Below are 20,858 nucleotides of genomic sequence, written 5' to 3' on the forward strand. Positions count from 1 at the left end.
TCAGGGCATATTAGTGATGATGATGATGAAGAGGAAGCAAACAATGGGAAGCTTAAGGATGTGTTCCGTGTCCATCATGAGAATCAAGAATTGGAGCAAATGGTGCCAGTTTTGGGTATGAAGTTTTCTAATCCATTGGAAATGAAGTTGTGTATCACCAACTATGTTGTCAAAAATGGATATGATTTATGGTATGAGAAAAGTGATCATGAAAGGTTATTGGTAAAATGTTGTAAAGGTAAGACAAATAAACAGGGTAAAGGTTGTCCCTTTAGGTTGTGGGCAACCTGGATGAGCAGTGAAAAATCATTCCAGATTAAATCTCTGAATGATATGGATAATTGTGCAAGAGTGTTCAAATTTGGGTCCATTGTTACCTATAAATGGATAGCAAAGCATTTCATGAATCATATACTTCAGAAACCAAAGATGAGTATAAGGAAGTTGAAAGCTAAAGTTAACAAGAAATTTAATTTGATTGCAAGTGTTGGTCAATGCAGAAATGCAAGGAAGTATGCATTTCATGAGATAGAGGTTACTTTGAAAGAGCATTATGCAAAAACATGGAGCTATGGAGAAGAGATAAAAAGAACTAACCCTGGATCAACAGTAAAGATGGATGTAGATGTAGGAGGGTAATTGGACTAGATGGTTGCTTCCTAAATGGCATATGCAGAGGTCAGTTGCTCTCTGCTATAGGTAGAGATGCAAATAACCATATATATCCCATTGCTTGGGTTGTTGTATCAGTGGAAAGTAAAGAAACATGGAAGTGGTTTATTGACCTTCTAATTAAGGACCTTGGAATGGGAGTTGAGCATGGACTAACCTTGATATCAGACCAACACAAAGTAATCAATTTCTATTATTTCCATCTTTATTTTAGCTTATGTTTTGTTTTGTTGTTTAAGTTTTGTGTCTATTGCTAACAGGGATTACTTGAGGCTGTGAAGGAAAGGGTCCCAGCAGCAGAGCATAGGCAATGTGCTAGTCACATATGTTCTAACTTCATGAAAAGGTTTAAGGGCCAACTGTTTAGGAAGCTTTTCTGGTATGCGGGTGCAACTACTACCCCTGCAAATTTTGAACAACACGTGAATGAAATCAAGAAATTAGAGCCACTAACTTATGACCATTTGATGGAAAGGGACCCTCATACTTGGAGTAAAGCATTTTTTCAAACTGATAGGGCTTGTGATGCATATGAAAATGGTATATCTGAGAGTTTCAACTCTGTGATTGAAGTTGCTAGGAAAAAACCACTAATCACCATGTTAGAAGAAATTTGAATTTATGCTATGGAGAGGCTTTATAGACAGAAGATTAAGGGGCAATCTTGGGATTTAACCATATGCCCTACCATTAGGTTGAAGTTGTCCAAGCTTAAGGATCTTCAAAGGTAAGTGCTTAAAAATGTTTGTCCTTTTATATGTTTGTCTTTTAACATGTTTGTCCTTATATATGTTTGTCTTTTAACATGTGTACATGGACAGGTTTTGGAAAGTAATACCATCTAGTTATGAACAGTATAAAGTCAGACTTGGGTATGATGCATATGTTGTGGATATTGGTAGCAGGACATGTGCCTGCAGAACATGGCAGTTAACAGGTTACCCTTGTGTACATGGGTATGCTTGCATTGCAAGCCTCAACAGGGATGTAGAGGAGTATGTGTCACCATGGTTTACCACATCAATGTACCTAAACTGTTACAGGTATACCATTAACCCACTAAATGGTAGTGACATGTGGCCTCATGTAGACTACATCAGCCCATTGCCCCCCAAAAGGAGAAGGCTACCAGGAAGAGCATCAACAAAAAGGGAAAGGGATCAGATTGAGAGGGAAAACCAAGGAAAAAAATTCAATCACAAAAAGAGGTAGTGTGATGAAATGCATCATATGTAAGGAAAGTGGGCATAATAGAACAACCTGTCCTCAAAAACCAATTGGGGAATCATCAAATGCAAGTTCAAAGAAAAACAAATCCAAGAAAGCTGGTATGTTTGATATATTAATTTATATATAACTTGTATAACTTAACATATTTGGCATAACTTAACTTTTCAAGTAATGCAAAACAGGTAAAGTGAAGGTTGCATTGGCACATGAAGTTGATATTGACAGTGACAATGAAGTTGAAATAGAACTTGAAAGTGATGTTGACTCTTTTGATCTTGAATTTGAAGATGATGTGCAACCTGAAGTTGAAGATAGAGTAGAACCTAAAGTCCAAGATGGAGTGCAACATGAAGTTCAAGATGAAGTGCAAGCAGAAGTTGAACCTGAAATTCATCCTGAAGTTCATGATGCTAACCAAGTTGAAGTTCACCCTGCAGTTCAAGCTAAAGTTGAACCTGAAGTGCAAGTTCAAGTTGAAGATGCTAACCAAATTGTAGTTCTTGAACTACAATTTGGTTAGCATCTTCAACTTGAACTTGCACTTCAAGTTGTAGTGGGAAAGAGGCCAAGGAAATACTAGCTTTTCAAGTTGTAGTGGGAAAGAGGGCAAGGAAACTTTCAGAAAGAATTACAAAACTGAAGATAAGAAAGATGTGAGAGGGAAAACAGGGAAGCAGTGATGACAATCCGTATAAGTTGGATTAACTTTTGGCTTATTGTATTGTTGTTAATGTTTTTGGCATCTTTGACTGACATCTTTTAACTTTGGAATCTTTTGGCACATCTTTTGAAAACTAGTTGGAATAGCTTAAATGCATGTTTAAGTGTGTAGTGTTTAACTTTTTGCACATCTTTTGAGTGTAGTGAATGTTTAACTATGTTATGTAAAACTTTTGACACATCTTTTGAAGTCAATGTTCCCTTGAATGTTTATAATGTATTACCATCTTTTGCACATCTTTCTAATACCATTTGTATTGTTTATAATTTATTACCATCTTTTAGAACATCAATTGTAATCACAATTCCATTACAATGTAATCACAATTCATTACATTGTTTGAACAATTCCATTCCAATGATTCACAATAACATTACAAGTTTTGTACACTACTATTCCAATGATTCAATTCCATTACAATGTTTATTACTATCTTTTATACTACCAAGTTTAATAACAATTCCATTACAATGTAAAATTCCATTCCAATGATAGAATATAACCTTTTTCATTGAAAACATCACAAAAGCATACATAATTTAGTCATACTACATCATAGTACATAATTTAAAACAACATTTTGACATACAAGAGAAACAAGAAAATTAATGCAAGTCTACGGGTAAATAATTTCCAATCGACTTTGTCAAGTTCTTGTTTATTCCTGTTCTTCTCTTCTTCAATTTTCATCATGCATATGCTGATTTCATTCTCCAAGGTACAAATTTTCAAGGTAAGATTGCAGTTTTCTTCTACTTTCATCCTGTAATGCCCTCTTCCATCTTTCCTCCCTTCATCCTCATCCAACCATTGCCAAAATTTACAGCTTGGACTTTTTCCATTCTTCAAGAAATTTATAAAAACATGTTAAATTAAAGGATGAAGAAGTAAAAAAATATGAATTACCAGTGAGTTTTGACAAACTCTGAATTTCCTTCCAGAATTGTCTGGGGTTCTTGATGTCTTCACACGAGATGGCAAGTCACAATCACATGGATGATTCGGTTGCAATTCGTCTTGTCGTTTGGAAGAAAAGGATGAGGAAGAAGATGTCATCGATCGATCTAGGGTTTTAATTAATAAGCACTCGTATCTCACCCTTCTTATAATGTAAACACTTCTCAATGCCACATAAATGTCACATCACTCAAAACCTACAATAGCCGGTAAAGTTGGTTATTTATGAACTGCTGAAACAAGTTAGTTGGGTAAATGAGTACAAAAAAAACAATATTACCCATATGTGAACATTTGAAATACTTAATTACCTTAATAAGTCAAATTCTCATATTCCTTCAATCATTTAGGTGTGTTGGTGTCATGGTTGTAAAATTCGTTACTCAAGGTAATTAAGTATTTCAAATGTTCACAAAGAAGTCAAATCTGATTTGTTAGTACTCTTGAATGAACGACCAGAAAACACGTATCAAAATTTTCTCTCAAATTTCATGAATACACACAGTAGATTCATTAATCAAGTTCAGAAATCAAGTTCTAGTGCAAGAATTTGATCGAAGATAGTTGTATCTTATTGCACTAATAGGGACGGATTTATGTTTTAGAACATTGCTTTGCAAGCCTCTATCTTGATTACAATTAGTAATTTCTTTTTGTAAGTTTTTTGTGTATGTTTATTGATAGTATTTTCAATTCGTTTTCTGTAATATATACATAATTATACTATCGTATTACACAATTTCTAACAAGGTGTCCTCCCAGTACCAAGGTTGGTCAAAGAGTGCTAAAAAGCATCTCGTCCCCAGCCGCAACCTCATAAATTTTATGAACACAAGAATAACAACAAAAAAGTAACAAAGTAACAAGTCCAAACCAACAACATAAACTTTAACGAAACAAAAGAGATATACCTTATGAGATTCGGACTTGTTCGGTTATTCCTAAGTTACTATGAGTTTTGACCATGTTCTTGTTTATAACAATTTTTATTGGATGTATTGTTTCCTAAAAGAGGCCATACATGTTTTTTAAGACCCATATAAGGAAAATGTACATTTTTAAAGTTTTGGAACATGTTCTTTGTTCGTTAAGAGTTTTGAACTAGAAAATAAATTCTTATTTTTTTTTTGCTTGTGTTAAGGAACCAGGGAGATTGGTCCCAAAATTTGGTCATATTATGTTTATGAGGTTGAAGTAGTCTGCCTTTAGCAGTATCATCTATAGGCAAAGATTAAGGTACAAGGATAGAGTTCGACTATTTGAACAACCTCACAATATGAATGTTGTGACTCACAAGTCCGGAAACCCTAATGAACCTATAAGAATCCTCCAACATTAAATAATTGAACATTGATGATTGAACTCACAACTAAAACTACTAACAAGAGGACAAAAAAAAAGATCAAGGGAATAGCTTGCAAAAGATTTTGAGGCCAAGAACACATATAAAATGAATTTTAAACCAAAATTTCATACGATCCATAATTTTAAAAAATATAGATGAACATGAAATTAGCACTTGACAGCTCAAATTTTCAGAATAACTAAAAGAAAAACAATCCATTAAACTTTAACAAGATTTTTTATTCATGATAAACAAAAAATGTTGTCAAACTTTGATGTCTTTAATGTATTTATCTAGAAATATTTAAATTTATTATTATATTCCTGTTACCGGTTATTATTCTACTTGAGTATTTTCGCACCTAATTTGGGAACAAAAAGGATTCAAAAAGATAACCCAAATTTCGTCTGTTGCTTGATTTTGCCCAATTCCAAGTCAACATGTATTGACTTTTTTTAAAATTAAAAATTAATAAAAAAAATAACTAAATTCTAAGATTTAGTTGAAGGTAATATTTAAAAATTGCAATGCATTTTGCAAATTTAAGGCAAATGCTGCCAAATCACTTTCAGAAAAGTTCAGGTTCTTTAAATTAAAATCACAGATGATTAATGAGCGACTCACTATGTTTGTTTTTTTTTCTTTTTCTGTGAGATAAGAAAATATATATCCATATTTAGATTGGTCACCATGCTCCTCTCACACCATTGAAAAGATTTTGCAGAATCCAAATAAAAAGTTTAACACCATAAATAGTAAAAAAGCTTACTTAAAGCGAAATATCGAAATCCCAGATTTAAGAGATGGGGGCTATCGTGCAAAATGAATGTGAAAATGAGAGAAATAAAGTAACGAGGCTCAGATATGTTAATAATCAGAGCAAAGAGGAACAAACCGCCATGGCTGCAAACATCTCGGCTGCTTTAATGGTGGAAATTCCATCACAAGCCTCCAGAAATTACCCCGCCAAGATACGGTAAGTCTCAAACTTCGTCCGATTTACTCAGACAACGAAAATTTCTTCATCATCGCCTCTGATTTAGGGTTTCGATGTTTTAGGGTTGAATGTAGTTTCTTGCTTTTGATTGTTTGAAGAACATAATCAAAAGGAAACTGTTAAGAAAAGAAAAAAGAAACACGAAGAAACAGACATTGGTCCAAACCACAGAGATTGTAGATCAAGCGTATGATATCTGTAATCCACTCTGTATATATATAGGGAAAAGCTTTGAGGATCGAAAAGGGCTGTTGATAATAGAGGGAAATCAAAGATCATGGGCTACAGAAGCGGGTAACCACCCTTATAAACATCCCTTCCTTCTGATGCCTTGTTTCTTTGTTGTCTGAGTTGTTCGTTTCGCCCCAAACCCTAGTTTTTGGCGGAGCTCTGCGTTTTATAGCAGGTCATTTCCACTTCTCATTTAAATTTACTTTTTGACCTTCTATTTGTTTTTATCAGGCGTTACCGATTTTATTTTTATTTTACTTTTAGGTACAGGATATGAAATTCAAAATTATGACTAAATAGTATTCAAACATTTCAATATAAATGTTCAAATAAATGCGATTGTTTGTATAAAAAAGATGTTTCGGCTCAGGTTTTAGACTGGACCGGGCCAAAAACAGTTTAAGAAGATATTTGAACCTAAAAAGAGTTTTAAACATAATAGAACTGGAATCTAATGTGAAGATTACACATGAATTCATATGGATTTGTGGCAAATGTGAAGATTACACATATGAATTCAAAAGGATTTATAGGTTTTTTTTAACAATGAACATATATCACTTTTAGTATAAAGGATAAAACATACTGACTAGATGCTTGCTTGACCACGAGTTCATTAATGTGTGCAATGAATGGACAATCATCGAAGTCAAAAGGATGTTGGAAGTAATGCATGGAAAAGATAATGTTATAATAAAGGAATTGATTTGGAAAAGATAATGGTATAATTGGAAGTAATGCATGGAAAAAAAATGTTGATTAGTCTGAAAATCCGCAGTATTATTCAATTGTTGTAGATATGTTTACATAGATATATGAGATATGGAATTTTGAATGATTTTGATCGATCGATCGTATTATATATATATATATAACAACAGAAGAAAATAAAACATCAAATCAATTTCTTTATTATTAAAGATAAACAATTGAATAATATGCAAAGAAAATGAATATATCATAAAAGTTAAAGGGTTGAAAATGTAAATTTTAACAACCAAAAATAATAAAATAAGATTCACTTGTTGTATATATGGTTTGATTTGTGATGATTGAAAAAATGATTTTTTTATTGTTAAAGATAAAGACAAGATGACAAAATAAAAATAAATTATATATGGTATGAAGATGTTTTGATTGTTAAAATGAGTGTTATTTTTTGATATAAAAAACATTATTAAAAGTCATGAAAACCATAGATGAAAAAATGAAGATGCTTTGACTATTAAAATAAGGTTTTTTTTAAAAAAAAAATTGTGCTGATTAATTTTTTTATTAAATAATAATAAAAAAAAATGACTAAATGGGGGGGGGGGGGGGGGGTGTAGATGGAAATTATAGAGGTACATAATTTATTGTCTACAGGGTTGTAGAATATGCAAACAAAACAAAAATGTCATTATTAGGTATGACAAAAATCGTTATTATAATCAGCTTCTATAATACCTTACAACATAAAAAAGCTATAAATGCAACACTCTAATAGGAAAAGGCAAACGGCTTTATGATGAATTTATCAATGTGTTATTATGTAAAAATAAAACATCAAAAAAGAAAGACTATTGTAAGACTAGCGGAAAGTTTTATGGAACTCACCACATATGTGGGAGTTCTATTATTTATAATATATAGAAAATGATTTACAATAATGCTATCTAACATGGAAAAGAAAAACATATCTTTAGGAAATATTGTCAAATATGTCCTTAATAACTACAAATCAAAAGTCCATAAGTATGGATTATAGTAGATTTCACAAAAGTCTACATAATAGCTTGGATAAGTTAGAAAGGTCATGACCATCTCAAATAACACATGTTTTTTATGTTTGAAAGAATAATAAAAACTGCAAACTCTATGTTGTTAAATATATTTAAGAAAAAAGGTAGAAAAGTTACCCAATTGAGCTTCAATGACAAAATTTTCAAAAAGATCAAACTTTGAGAATCGAGATGTGAGTTTGGAAAAAAACACAAACTTATTTTAATGCTTACATATTGGTGGTCAAGTGAGTTTGGGGAAGTAAAAAAAGACACAAAAACTTATTTTATGAGTTACATATTGGTGATCAAGTGAGTTCGGGGAAGAAAAAAAAAAGGCACAAATTCTTTTTATATGACTTACATAATGGTGATCAAGTGAGCTTGGTGAATTAAAAAAAAAAAAAAGGCACAACTTAATTTATGACTTGCATATTGGCGATCAAGTGAGTTTGGGAAGAACAAAAACAAAAACTTATTTTATGACTTCCATAGTGGTGCTCCTTAAATACTAGTTCAAAATTCACAACTCGTAGTTTTGAACTTGATGTACACATATTGCTTTTCTTAATAAACATGGGTTATTCATTTATACTTATTACCCGAAAGTGGTCAAATTTGTGATCCCTTTTTAACAGGGCACCAAACATACACATTTCAGAAAAGTAGTAACTTCTACATTTTTTAATACAATCATCAAATAACAACTTTACACTAACATAGGTTTATTATCAATGGGAATAATAAACAACAAATATATGCCCCAACAGCTTAATACAATGATTAACATCATATTTATAAAAAAATTACGTAGGGCCTTACATCGTAAAATTAACATTTGTACAAGATCTAAGTTTCTTCCAAAAGCTGCAAATTTCCATAGCTTATACATGAATGTAAGTGCAACTCGAAACTATTGTGTGCATCTTTATGTTGAGTACATATTGCCAACCAAAAGGATCATCGATCATTGGCTCATTGCAACAATAGGGAACGATGAACGATAGTCGTTGATACAAATAAGCTTCATGTTGCTTTTTTATAGTATTTTACTCTTTTGTTTTTTTTTTCTAATTTCATACTTTGTGCAACACATTTTGGGTATGTTTGCAAGACATTTCAAGAATAAAACAAAGATGACTTAAGTTTACTACATCCAAATTTTAAACCAAATCGTATTCTGTGTATACCCTCTTTAAAACTAGTGACCCCAAAATAAATTCTACCAAATAAATTAGTAAAATGCATTTTCAATTTCTGTTTTTCTTCCTTTTTGTTTTAGAAAAAATGCACAAAGAAACACAAACCAATATTTTAATTTTTTATAATAGATGAACGAATCTTGGTAAATGAAAAATATCAAAATGAGTCGTCGAAACTAGAAAGTATCAAGCCTCAGAGTTGTTAATAATCATAGCAAATATGAACAAACCGTCATGGCTGCAATCGGTTGCTTCAATGGTGGAAAATCCATCGCCAAGCCTCCGAAAATTACCCCGCCAAGATACGGTAAGTCTCAAAATTCGCCCAATTTACTCAAGACAACTAAAATTCTTCATCATCGCCTCTAATTATTTGGGTTTTTATCTAAAAGTATTGTAGTTGCATTGTTGTGAATGAATCAAGTCTTCCATATAGTAACCATTGAAGATGCTATAATAAGAAGAAATAATTGAAAATAGACATGGATATGTTATCATTGTTCTATGAGAAAAGATAAAAAGATAAGCAGTAGAAACAGAGACCTGAATATAAAAAGGGTTGTTGATATTACAGGGCAAATAGAAGATCATGGGCTACAGAGGTGGGCAACCACCCTTAGAAACATCCTTTTCCCTTCGCCTGCCTTGTTTCTTAATTGTCTAAGAGGGTGTTTGTTTTAGCTTATTTTTCAAGCTTTTTAGTTTATGAGCTTATATTTTGGACTTATAAAAAAATTAGTGTTTAAGTTAGTTTATTAGCTTAAGTTTATGAGCTTATTTTACCTAAAAATAAGCCAATTTTCATAAGCCATTCAATTCATTTTTTTTTCAACGCATGAGCTTTTTTATGTTTATTTATGTATTTACCATTATTCTTCATTTCCCCAAACACCATAACTCTCTTCTCCAATTCTGTACTGTAAGCATGTCCATTTTGGTCATTTTACAAAAAATAAACTAACCCAAACACTATTTTAGAAAGAGCTTGGTAGCTTATAAGTTATAAGCTAATCCAAACATTTTTTTTACTTTATAAGCTAATCAACTAATTAGTTATTAAGCTATTAAGCTCATAAGCTTAAGCCCAACAAATAAACTTACACAAACACACCCTAATTTCTCTGTTTGCCCCAAACCCTAATTTTATGGAGAAACTCACCTTTTATAGTAGGCTACTTTCATTTACCACTCAAATTTCATGTTTTGACCTTTATAATTACTATAAGAGAAATTAAATATTTTTTTATAATCTATTAACTTTTTTAATCTTTTTTTTTAATTGTTATATTTATCTTGATAGTTGATATAATTACTATAATATAGGTAGAAACAAAAAGTACTAACTTTGCTCTCCTCTGGACACCCGCAAAACTCGAATACAGACTCGGTCTTTTAGATCCACCGAGTGAGAGCTATTACGCCTCCACTTCCGTTGAATGACCTCGGTTTTGCATTGGTGAAGTCTTTGTAGGTGCATGTTGTAACACTAGTCAAAATAGGTCAATAACAATCACATGTGATTATACCAATCATGTAATGTGATTTTGTTAAACTAGTAATGTAGTAAACTCACTATGTATTTCATGATAATTCTAATATAAATATGAACTTTCATACATACTTTATGGTATAAATCAAAGTATACGTCCATACGATTCCAAAAATATAGAGAACATCTAAATCTGACTTTGCATGAAGAAGTTAAGATAAACCGAACACTATAAAATCTCTATAACATATGGAATTTAAAATAGGCTTAGAATTAGCTATTTGAGTTTAAAATATGGTTGTAGTGCTCGTAAATACCTTCACGTGGATATAAACAACGTCAAAAACGGAGTTCGTATGCAAAAGTTACGACCTTCCGAAGTTACAGCTGTCTGAGTGCACGACACGTGTCAGAAACCCTAATCTGACTGGACTCACAACGTGAGCCTAAAAACTCACGACGTGAGGATTCAAACCTCTTCATTTTGCTTCTAGAAGCCTACGGAACGATAACCCAAAAGCTCACGACGTGAGGACGCTGCAGGACACTATTCGAGGCTAGAAAACACGCGTTAAAGCTATGGGATGACTCTTGCCATAACTCACGACGTGAACCTATCATTTCTCACGTCGTGAGGGCCAAAAATCTTCCTATAAACAGCAAGTTCGACCTCAGCCATTCTTGCACCTGATCTCCTTCCTCCTCTCTCCTTTGATGAAGTCGTTTCGCTTCCCGAGCCCCGACGACCTCGTACCGTTGACCGTTTCTGCTTAGATTACATAAAATCACGCTGCTAAGGTGAGTTTCACGGCCCCACTTTCTAATATTTTGGGGGAAAACGCATGCTAAATATTATATATACATTATTATTATGTCTATATGATAGTATATCAATATCAACGTAGATAGTTATAATAACCTGCATATAGTTATTTCTTATTTGAATATATACAACTATTATCAACTTCTTAGCATGTTATTGTTATAGTAGTATACTAATGTAGATCTTGAGTTATACTTAGGATTCTATATATATGTTGTGTGCGATATGGTTCCAGAGTTATACTCAGAAGTTCTATATGTTAATTGATAAGTATGTTGTTATTATTGGTTTTGTGTCAAGATAAAACCAGGTATGTTATATGTTTTTGTTATTGGTTTTATGTCAAGATAAAACTTGTTTTTAATTCTAATTATAGTTGTCGTACTACCGCAAGGTGTGATCCTTGTACTACCGCAAGGTGTAATCCTTGTACTACCGCAATGATTGATCCTTGTAATAATAATAAGAGGTATAAAACTAAGTCATACAGTTGCAGCTACAGACTCATGGTAGAACAACTTTAGAAGCATTATACTTTGTCGATATACAAGTATGAATGTTAAGTATAAGTTTCCCAAAGACTTATACTCTAAGTATAAGAATCTAGTCGGTATATTACTTGTATATTAAGTAGACCACTATACCTATCCTACTTACTCGTATAGAATTGAAATAAGATTTATACGTAGCAACTTAGTTTGTATGGAATTACAAACATTTATAGTTATAATATATAAGACTTATAGGTATATACTTATTTGGTAGGTAAACCATTATACCTAGGATATATATACTAAACGTTGGAAAGTCAAAATAATACTTTCAAAACTATACTTTTGAGCTTGGAAAATGTATTATTTTTTATATGGAGTCAAAACATGTGGACTCGCCAACTTTATGTTGACGTACTTTAAATTGCATGTGTTTTCAGGATGTTGATAACTATGATACGAGAAATGACGTTACACCGCCCGGTGTTTCTGCCGATGGTCGGGGTGTGACACATGTTCTTTAGGGTCCTTGGTTACCCCCATGATTGGAACTTCCTGTCCCATTTCCGTTACCACCCCCGTTAGTGCCCTGGTTGATGTGTGCTAAAGTTTTCGTAACCGCAGCCGAGACTGCTGCCTAGAAATCAGCAGAGTTCATCTCCGGTGGAGGCGGCGGTAGTGGTGTTGCTGCTGTAGTGTTTTTGTGAATATGTCTTCTAGGCATTTTCCTGCTATGAGACAGGAATTGCGATGAGTTTATGAATCCCTTTGTTTCTAACAGTTACGGTGGTTCGAGTGTACTTATAATTGAACTGTATTATATCAAATATAAATGAAAATGGAGAACATAGCAGATAACAACATCACAAATCAAACACAAAACTGTTTCATTAATGATAAACTCTTAGTACATAAATGCATGAAAATTGACCTTCGAAAGGTCTACAGTACATAGAGAATAAAAAAAAATATGCTAGCATAACGACCCTGCGAGTAGTGTAATTACTTAATCGTAGGGACAGTCCCACATACATAAAGTAAAAGAAAAGGAAGTCTCATCAATAGCAGCGGGGAGTAGGATGGGTCCTACTCACATCGGGATGTATCTAGTGGTGCCGACGAGGCGACGACGAAGTGGAAGTACCCTGGAGTCTGGCTAGCTGGCGCTCGGTAACACGTATCCTCGCCTGTAGTGCGACCTGTCGTTCCGGATACTCCCGCATTATGTCCTGGGTCTGCCTCTCCGTGCGTTCCACCACGACCCTCATCCCATTTATCTTATTAGCGGTTGCTTGGGCCTAATCGCCAATATCCCTGATCCTTCTGACCATAATCGGAAGAGCGCGGTCCGCTGTCCCTCTATGGCTATGGTCGTAAAATCTCTGTTCCATGACAAACGGTGGGCGCTGACCCTGATGCCTGCTCCACCTCCATATATCATGTGCCCACGAGGGGCATAGGGCCATTGGAGCCCATCCGAAGTGTGGGTACCATAGCCATGTATGGTGTGTCGATGACTTAGGACTCTGCATCCGATTCATCCTCATTGACTTCCTCGTCGACTTCTTCCTCTTTCGGGTCTTCCATTGGCTCTTCTTCTGGGTCCTCCTCTATCCATCCTCCATTTCCCTGGTTGGGAAAATAAAGGTCGCCTAGCAAGTGAAATCCTGCCATGTTGTCTGTAAGAGAATATGAGTACAAGAGAAGATATAAGAAAATAAAATGAAGACTCCACACAACGCCAAAATACTCCTATAGTATTTTAATTGCTTATGTTCGATTCCTTAAAACTTTTGGGTATTAGGTGGTGAGTTTTAGATTCGTTGTCCACCCTGATCACTCCCAAACACATGTTGATCGTATTTTGAATATATATAGTTGATCAGGCTATATTTATCCCCAATATGATTTCATAAATGCTTGGGTTTAACCGTGATGTCCAACTCTTTTAAAGACTTTTAATTGTTTCTTATTATGACACCACACCTAATATGCACACACATGCATATCTTTTATTTTGTATGGTTAGATAGGATAGTTCACTGTAAACAATGCCCTGATACCAATCTGTTGAAGGATTTTGAGCAGTCTAACACTCCTAAGATATGCATACAACCCTAGAAACCTTGGATCTATGTTTTCTCTATTATACATGCAAACATTCATTTTTCCAAGGTTTCATCCTAACTATCATATCATGAAGTATATGTAATAAAAAAACTAGTAGAATGACATTAGCTTGATTCCTTGGACCTTTAAGAGCCTAGCACCCCAAGTTTGATGTCTCAAATGCTTCACACAACACCACCAACAAATGGAATGACTTGAGAGAAGAATACTTGTACTCAAAATCGGCTAGCCCTCCTTTCCTATCACTTAGGTGTCAATTTTGGTAGCCTTATGGTCTCTTATATAGTGTGGCAAACTAGGGTTACAAATGTAAACCCTAATGACCATCCATATCCCTCATGCTCCATGGGTTAAAACCTCCATGGAGTATCCATGGGTCACCACATGGGTTTAGCCCAACATGAAGAACTATGGATCATTAGCCCACTTTATAAGAATGAATGATTTACCAAATCAACCCCTTATATTTAATTAGTCTCTTTTGATCACAAAATTAATTCCAAACTAATTTTTGGTTAATACTAATTAAATAATATGATTTCATATTAATATATTAGAACTTATAATATATTAATAAATCATAAATATCCTCTTCTCAAAAGTCCATCATTCAGATTGTTCTGGTGCCATGTAACCCAAATGGATCATGCTACTCTCGGGTCAAGTACATATCAGCTATAGTTATGGGCTTAGACACTAAATCCAACATTTGTCACACCCCCAAACCGGGACGGCGGAAACGTACGGGGGCGGGTGACTTTATCTTGTAATATCATTGTTGAATTAGGTGTCTAAGCCCATAACTATAATTGGTATGTACTTGAATTGATAGCAGCACGGTCCTTTTGGGTTTCCCTCAAACCTAGCAATCGGACAAGGAAATTATGAAAGGAGAGATATTGATTTATTATAAGATTAATAAATTAATATAAATGATTTATTAATATGTTAAAATATTAATATATTAATTAGAAATCATAATGTTTAATTAATAGTTAGCCAGAAATTAATTAGAATTAATTTTGGGGTTAATTATATTAATTATAAAGTACAGGGACTAGTTTGCAATTATCTAATAGTTGAGTGTAAGGTTCCAGAACCTCCTTGGGAGGGGGTGGACTAAATCTATTGGGGAACCCCTAATGATTTCGTCCAAGGGGCTTGGATAAGGCCTTTGGATAAGCTTAGGCCCCAAGCAAAGGAACATTAGAGTTTTCCCTAAACCCTAGATCCCTCAGCTATATAAGGAGCCTCCTGGCTCTCAAAATTGGTCACTCCTTCTTTGAAGAAACCCTAGGGCCGATTTTTGCATACCCTAACGTCTCTCCTTCAAGTTTCCTTCTTTCTAGTTTTTGGGTGTGACTCCATTAGAGGCATTGCATTTGTGGTGCTAAGCTTCTAAGAAGATCAAGATAAAAAAGGAGTATCAATTATTTGCTATAACAATTGAAAGGTATGTAACTCTTAAACCCTAATTTGTTAATTTCGAAAATAGCATCTCTCCTTAGGGTTCTTATTTTGTAATTCAAAGTTATATGTTCAATAGTTAAAATATAGATCCAAAGTAGGTTGCAGGTGAACTTAGGAATTGTTTTCTAGTTTATTTGTTTTACCTAAAACCCAAAAATCATAACAGATGATTATAAACGAGGCATAGCAACCAAACATCATACATTCAGATACCAACATGCATTGTTTACAACTTTGTGTTTGTTCGTGAAATTACATCCAAAAATAACATAATGTATGATATTTCAAAATACAACAGTTATCCAAAATCATTAGCTGCCAAACCTGCTTACTGTGTCCTTGAGAATACCAGTCGTTTTGAAAAGCGTCAACATAGAATGTTGGTGATTTCATAAGCATATTTGTAAGAAAACTTTGTATTAGTTTGTAAACTCCAGAAAATCCAATATTTTATGTAAAAATAGTTTGTTAGTCTCGTTTCAAATCATGTATAATTGTATGTGTATTTTTTGTTTACCTTGTTTGAAATTATATAGAAAGCGTTCCCTGAAAATCCTATATTTTCTGTTATACGAAAAGTTGTGGTCTTAAAACCCTAAGACCAAAGTGGTGAAATTAGTTGCAAAATAAACGACACGTAGTTTTGTACTTTATAAAATGAGTAGAGTGTATGTTTTGTGTAAATTTTAAATTAATATTGTTATTCTCTATGTGAGTCGTTACAACCATACTGATGTGACTAGAGCGCATGTCTTGACGTTCTTCAGGAGCCGGTTTCTAAAGATAATTGTCACCCTAGACTGGTCTGTCTAGCTGTAGCGAGCAGCTTAGGTGTGGGGGTGTCAACCCCGTAAATAGTTCTATACACAATATCTCACTTTCCCTCCAGGAGACTCTGGTTATAACTACAGGACTTACGATGTACACTAGGTAGGTACGAGTGAAGGAGTGTCTCATAAGAGCCTTAATAGAATTTACGTAAATATTGAATCCCATTATTTGACGTTATAAATAATGTTACTGTTGTGTATTTTCGACTACAGTTCATGACACGCAATAATTTCTGTCGTAGTTTACACAGTTTACTAGGAGTGTAAAAAAAACTATCATTGACAGACAACTTATGACACACAAATCTTTGTGGAAAAGTGAGTTTGTCCTATTTTTTCTACTTTTGTCATAATTAGCCCATTTTACCACAATTGTCAAAAATAGTTCAGTTTTACCATAATTGTCAAAAATAGCCCATTTTTACGATAACTATAAAAAAAATAATCTATTTTTACCATAGTTGTCAAAAATAGACTATTTTTACCATAATTTTCAAAAATAACCCATTTTTATCATTGTTATAAAAACAGCCCATTTTTACCGAAATGGTCATAAATGACCCGTTTTTACAAGTGTTTGTGGTAAAAATTCATATATTCAAAAATTTACCATTTTAAGTGTAAATTTCCATATCTTTCCACTTTTCAAGTTTCCATGACAAAAATTTGTTTTAACATTTTCTTGGACATATTTTTGTGAACTTTAACACAGATCAAGAGAATCAATTTTTCACCTAGCAACTTGTTTCCATTTTTGAGAAACACCAAAATAAATGAAACAATATCAAGATAACTAAGCTCCAACAACTTGAGACTTAGCAAAATCTCGAGTTCTTGGAGTGTAAGCGTGAAGTATCAGCATTTCATCACACATAAACATACATACACACAAATACATGCAAATATACAAAGATCTAACACAAGACTAGACTTGTATCCTCCCCCAAAAGAAAGAAAACTTGAAAATAAGGGGTATGAAACTTTCCTTGGGGGATTTTTTGAGTTCTAGAGGAAGATGGAGAAGGTTTTTGGCCCTAGCTTGCTTCCTTGAGGAGATTTTCGAAGTGAGGGGTGTTCTAAGGAGAAAATACATGAAAATAAGGTTGTTTGAGGGATGATCTTAGTGTAAATTGGAAATAAAACATCTTATGTTTGATATGAACTTACCAAGAAGCTTTAAGATCGATCCTTGATGTGTAGAGCTCGAAATTTTCCTTGAGAAATCAATATAACTTGAGAGAAAATGAGATGAAAATGTGAAGTTTGAAATAAATTATGGAAAGGAGGGAAGGGGTTGGTCGATTAAGAGGGAAGATAGAGGAGAGATTAGTGCATTATTATATATTGGTTAATCATTCCCCTCCTAGATGCATGTAGGTTAAAAGCATGGTTATTTGTCATGCAATAATGAGGTGTCATTCTTAGATTATTTCTTTTCTTTTCTTTTCTTTTCTTTTTATCAACCAAACCCGAACCGGCCCAAGAGGGTTCTTGGCCCAAGTTTGGCCCAAGAATGTTTGTGGGCTTCGAACTTGACTTGGTCCAAGAGTTTTTTCGGCTCAATAATGTTCTAGGAAGTCATTGGCCCAATTAAGGGGGTTTTCGGTCCAAGTATGAGTTTATGGAATTTAAATGAGAACTTTTGGCCCAATAGGGGGCCTAATAGTGGTTTTCGGCCTTACAGGGCCCATTAGTGGGTCTTTGGCCCAAAATAATACCTAATAGAGGTATTTGGCCAATTATGGTCTAAGAAAGATGTTTATGGCCCAATAAGGGTCTTACGGCCCAAAACCACGTTAAATAAAAAATTTCGGCCAATTAGGGCCCAAAAGAGAGTTTTCGGCCCAAAAGCACCAAGTTGAGACGTTATCGACCCATTAGGGCCCAATAAGATATTCTTGGCCCAAATAGGGACTTGGGCTGAGAAAGCTTGAGGTAAGGCCCAAAGTTGAGTGGACTTAGCTTATTGGGTTAAGTTTTTGGGCTACACGGGTGGTCTGGACTTGGATGACAATGTATGAGATTATGAACTAAATAGCATCGAAGTGTGAATTTCACTAATTGAAATGATGCAAGGTTACATAAAGGAAATTTTCTTGTACATGGATAGGAATCTTAACCCTAATATTCTAGTTGTGACAGCCACCATGATGCACGTAACTTTTATGGCATCATTATAGTGTTTCTTGTAGGTGACCATTTCTTCAGGAGTGGTCTTCTCTTTGTCGATCTCATCCAATGGTCTCTCGAGGACATATTTCGTGTCCTCAAAACGTAGGGTCGTTTTAATGTTGCGCATCCAATCGGTATAGGTGGTGCCATCAAATTTCACCTTAGAAAAGATGTTCAACAAGGATAAGTTGTTGTAGTTGTTGTATAAGGAGGAACCAAAAGTCTCAGTTGGAGTAGACTTCTATAAAATAAAGACAGTTTTAATTAGATAAGAATAATCCTCAATATAACACCCAAAATGAAATATCAAGGCTAGGATCCAACTAAATAATTCAAAACTTAGAAAAAGGATTTCGTAATCTAATTGTAAATCATATAAAGATAGGTAAATGATGATTTACCAATTTCACCATCAAAAAACAAAATTTGAACGAATTTGGTTTTTAAATGAAATTCCTAGATCTTTTGAGATTCATTGAACTTTTCAATGGCATGTCTAATCTCGATTATGCTCTTCCATTTGTGATTTGGATACCGAGGATCACAAACAATATGTGAATAACCATGCAAATTATCTTGGTACTCTCGATGTCATTTATCATCTCATTTTAATGTGTCGGTTAGCCACACACGCTCCATTAATCAATGATAATTTTCGAGACACCCATTGCCACTCTTTATTTGTGCCTATTAGTGTGTCGGTTAACCAGATGCGCTCCACTAACGACTTATAAAGTGCAATGTGCAATTTCATGGGTTAGCATACAAATTCACATTTTTCCTAAAGTAACTAAGATTGAGAATTTTTAAAAATATAGTTACTTTATAATTCATTATACTTATTAGTGAAAATATTTTGTCCTGTCAAACCCGTTCGGCTAACGACCATCCACCATTCAAGGGAGCGATGGGTAAGAGTGGATACCTAATGACGGTCATTTTATAGGCCGCTTCCTTAAACTCCTCTTGTAGTATGGCTTCGTGAATGGGACGTACTAGCGGTTCGACTGTCTTAGTTTTATACATATGGTAATATTAGACATTTTACGTTACATATATTATAATGGTGTATTTTAAACTTTTCAAAATGCTAGGGTTTATAATAAATTTCAAAATTAAAATAATTTAAATTTAAGATAAACCAAATATTATTTGACATTAGTTATTAAGTTCCATTAATATCCAAATGAATTATTTAACCATTAAAAAAATCAATCATATTAATCACAAAAACAATTAATAAAGTTAAATATTAATCTCCTAACTTTTAGGATTTTATATTATCATCATAGATACACCAAAATCGGATTTAGGGATAAAATATAGCAAATATTTATCATATAAAATCTGTTAGTGCAGATTTACTCTAGATTTTCGGATCTGACCGAGCTCACGTCCTTGCGACTAAACAAAAACCAGGTTTATTTTTTCGATTCACCAATGTGCAAATACACGAAAGAAAGCCCTAAGATCTAATACCGCTGATGTAGAATCTAGGTAACAACTACAATGCCATAAGCGGAAAACTATTCAATTGATTAGGGGACATACAACCTAGTTTGATCTATGTCTTTCTCATAGAGCAACATAATATGATCACTAGCATACAAAAATTTTCTATGAACAAACTAATTCATACCACTAGAAAAACCAACATTTAGATTGTTATTGTAAACAATCTTGAATCCATCTTCTTTAAAACTTTGGTAGCTAGCACCACAAGCCTTGTGTCTTTGATGGTTCACACCCAAGACTAGCAACTAAGGATTATGGAAAGGGAGGAATAGATTTTTGGCTATAACTCTTTTAGAGTTAGGAGTGCCAAATTTTTGAAGCCTAAGGCTCTTTATATAGGTGAGATAGCTTAGTGTCAAAGCTAGGGTTTAAGGAGGAAACCCTAATCCCTTTGCTTGGTGACCAAGCAGCCCATGAGCCTCAATCCAAGAGCCCTTTGATGAATATTCTAGTCCCTTCCTATAAGTTTTCGTCCAACCTCTTTTAAAGAGTTTCTAGAGTCTTTTCCTCAACTATCAATAAATAGTCAAACAGCCCATGCACTATAGATTAATCAAATTAATCTCAAATTTAATTCTAATTAATTTCTGATTAATATATTATTCTCACAATATATTAATAAATTATATATTATAATTTATTAATCAAATAATAAATCATTTTATCTCTCTCCAAAATAATCATGTTTAATTCCTAGTTTTGAGGTCAACCCAAAAGGAATGTGCTACTATCAATTCAAGTTTATACCAATTATAGTTATGAGCTTAGATACCTAATCAATCACCGGCGACAATGACAATGTTTGTGGGTATTCAGACTTGAA

General features: G+C 33.7%; 1 long non-coding RNA gene across 2 annotated transcripts; it reads right to left on the reverse strand.

The window, feature by feature from the left end:
• Window positions 1-3,112: 3,112 nt before the first annotated feature.
• Window positions 3,113-6,551, reverse strand: LOC145067795 (uncharacterized). 2 transcript variants are annotated; one of them, XR_013688886.1, is made up of 2 exons: window positions 5,695-6,551; window positions 3,113-3,777 (listed from the first exon to the last, which is right to left on the reverse strand). It is a non-coding gene; the product is annotated as an uncharacterized LOC145067795 (long non-coding RNA). The 2 variants fall into 2 exon arrangements; XR_013688887.1 differs by having other exon boundaries at window positions 3,892-6,551.
• Between the last annotated feature and the right edge of the window lie 14,307 nt (window positions 6,552-20,858).

Source organism: Lactuca serriola, chromosome 8 (assembly GCF_051521515.1).
Source record: "Lactuca serriola cultivar US96UC23 chromosome 8, Lser_US96UC23_V15, whole genome shotgun sequence".
In the NCBI taxonomy this organism is placed as follows: Eukaryota; Viridiplantae; Streptophyta; class Magnoliopsida; order Asterales; family Asteraceae; genus Lactuca; species Lactuca serriola.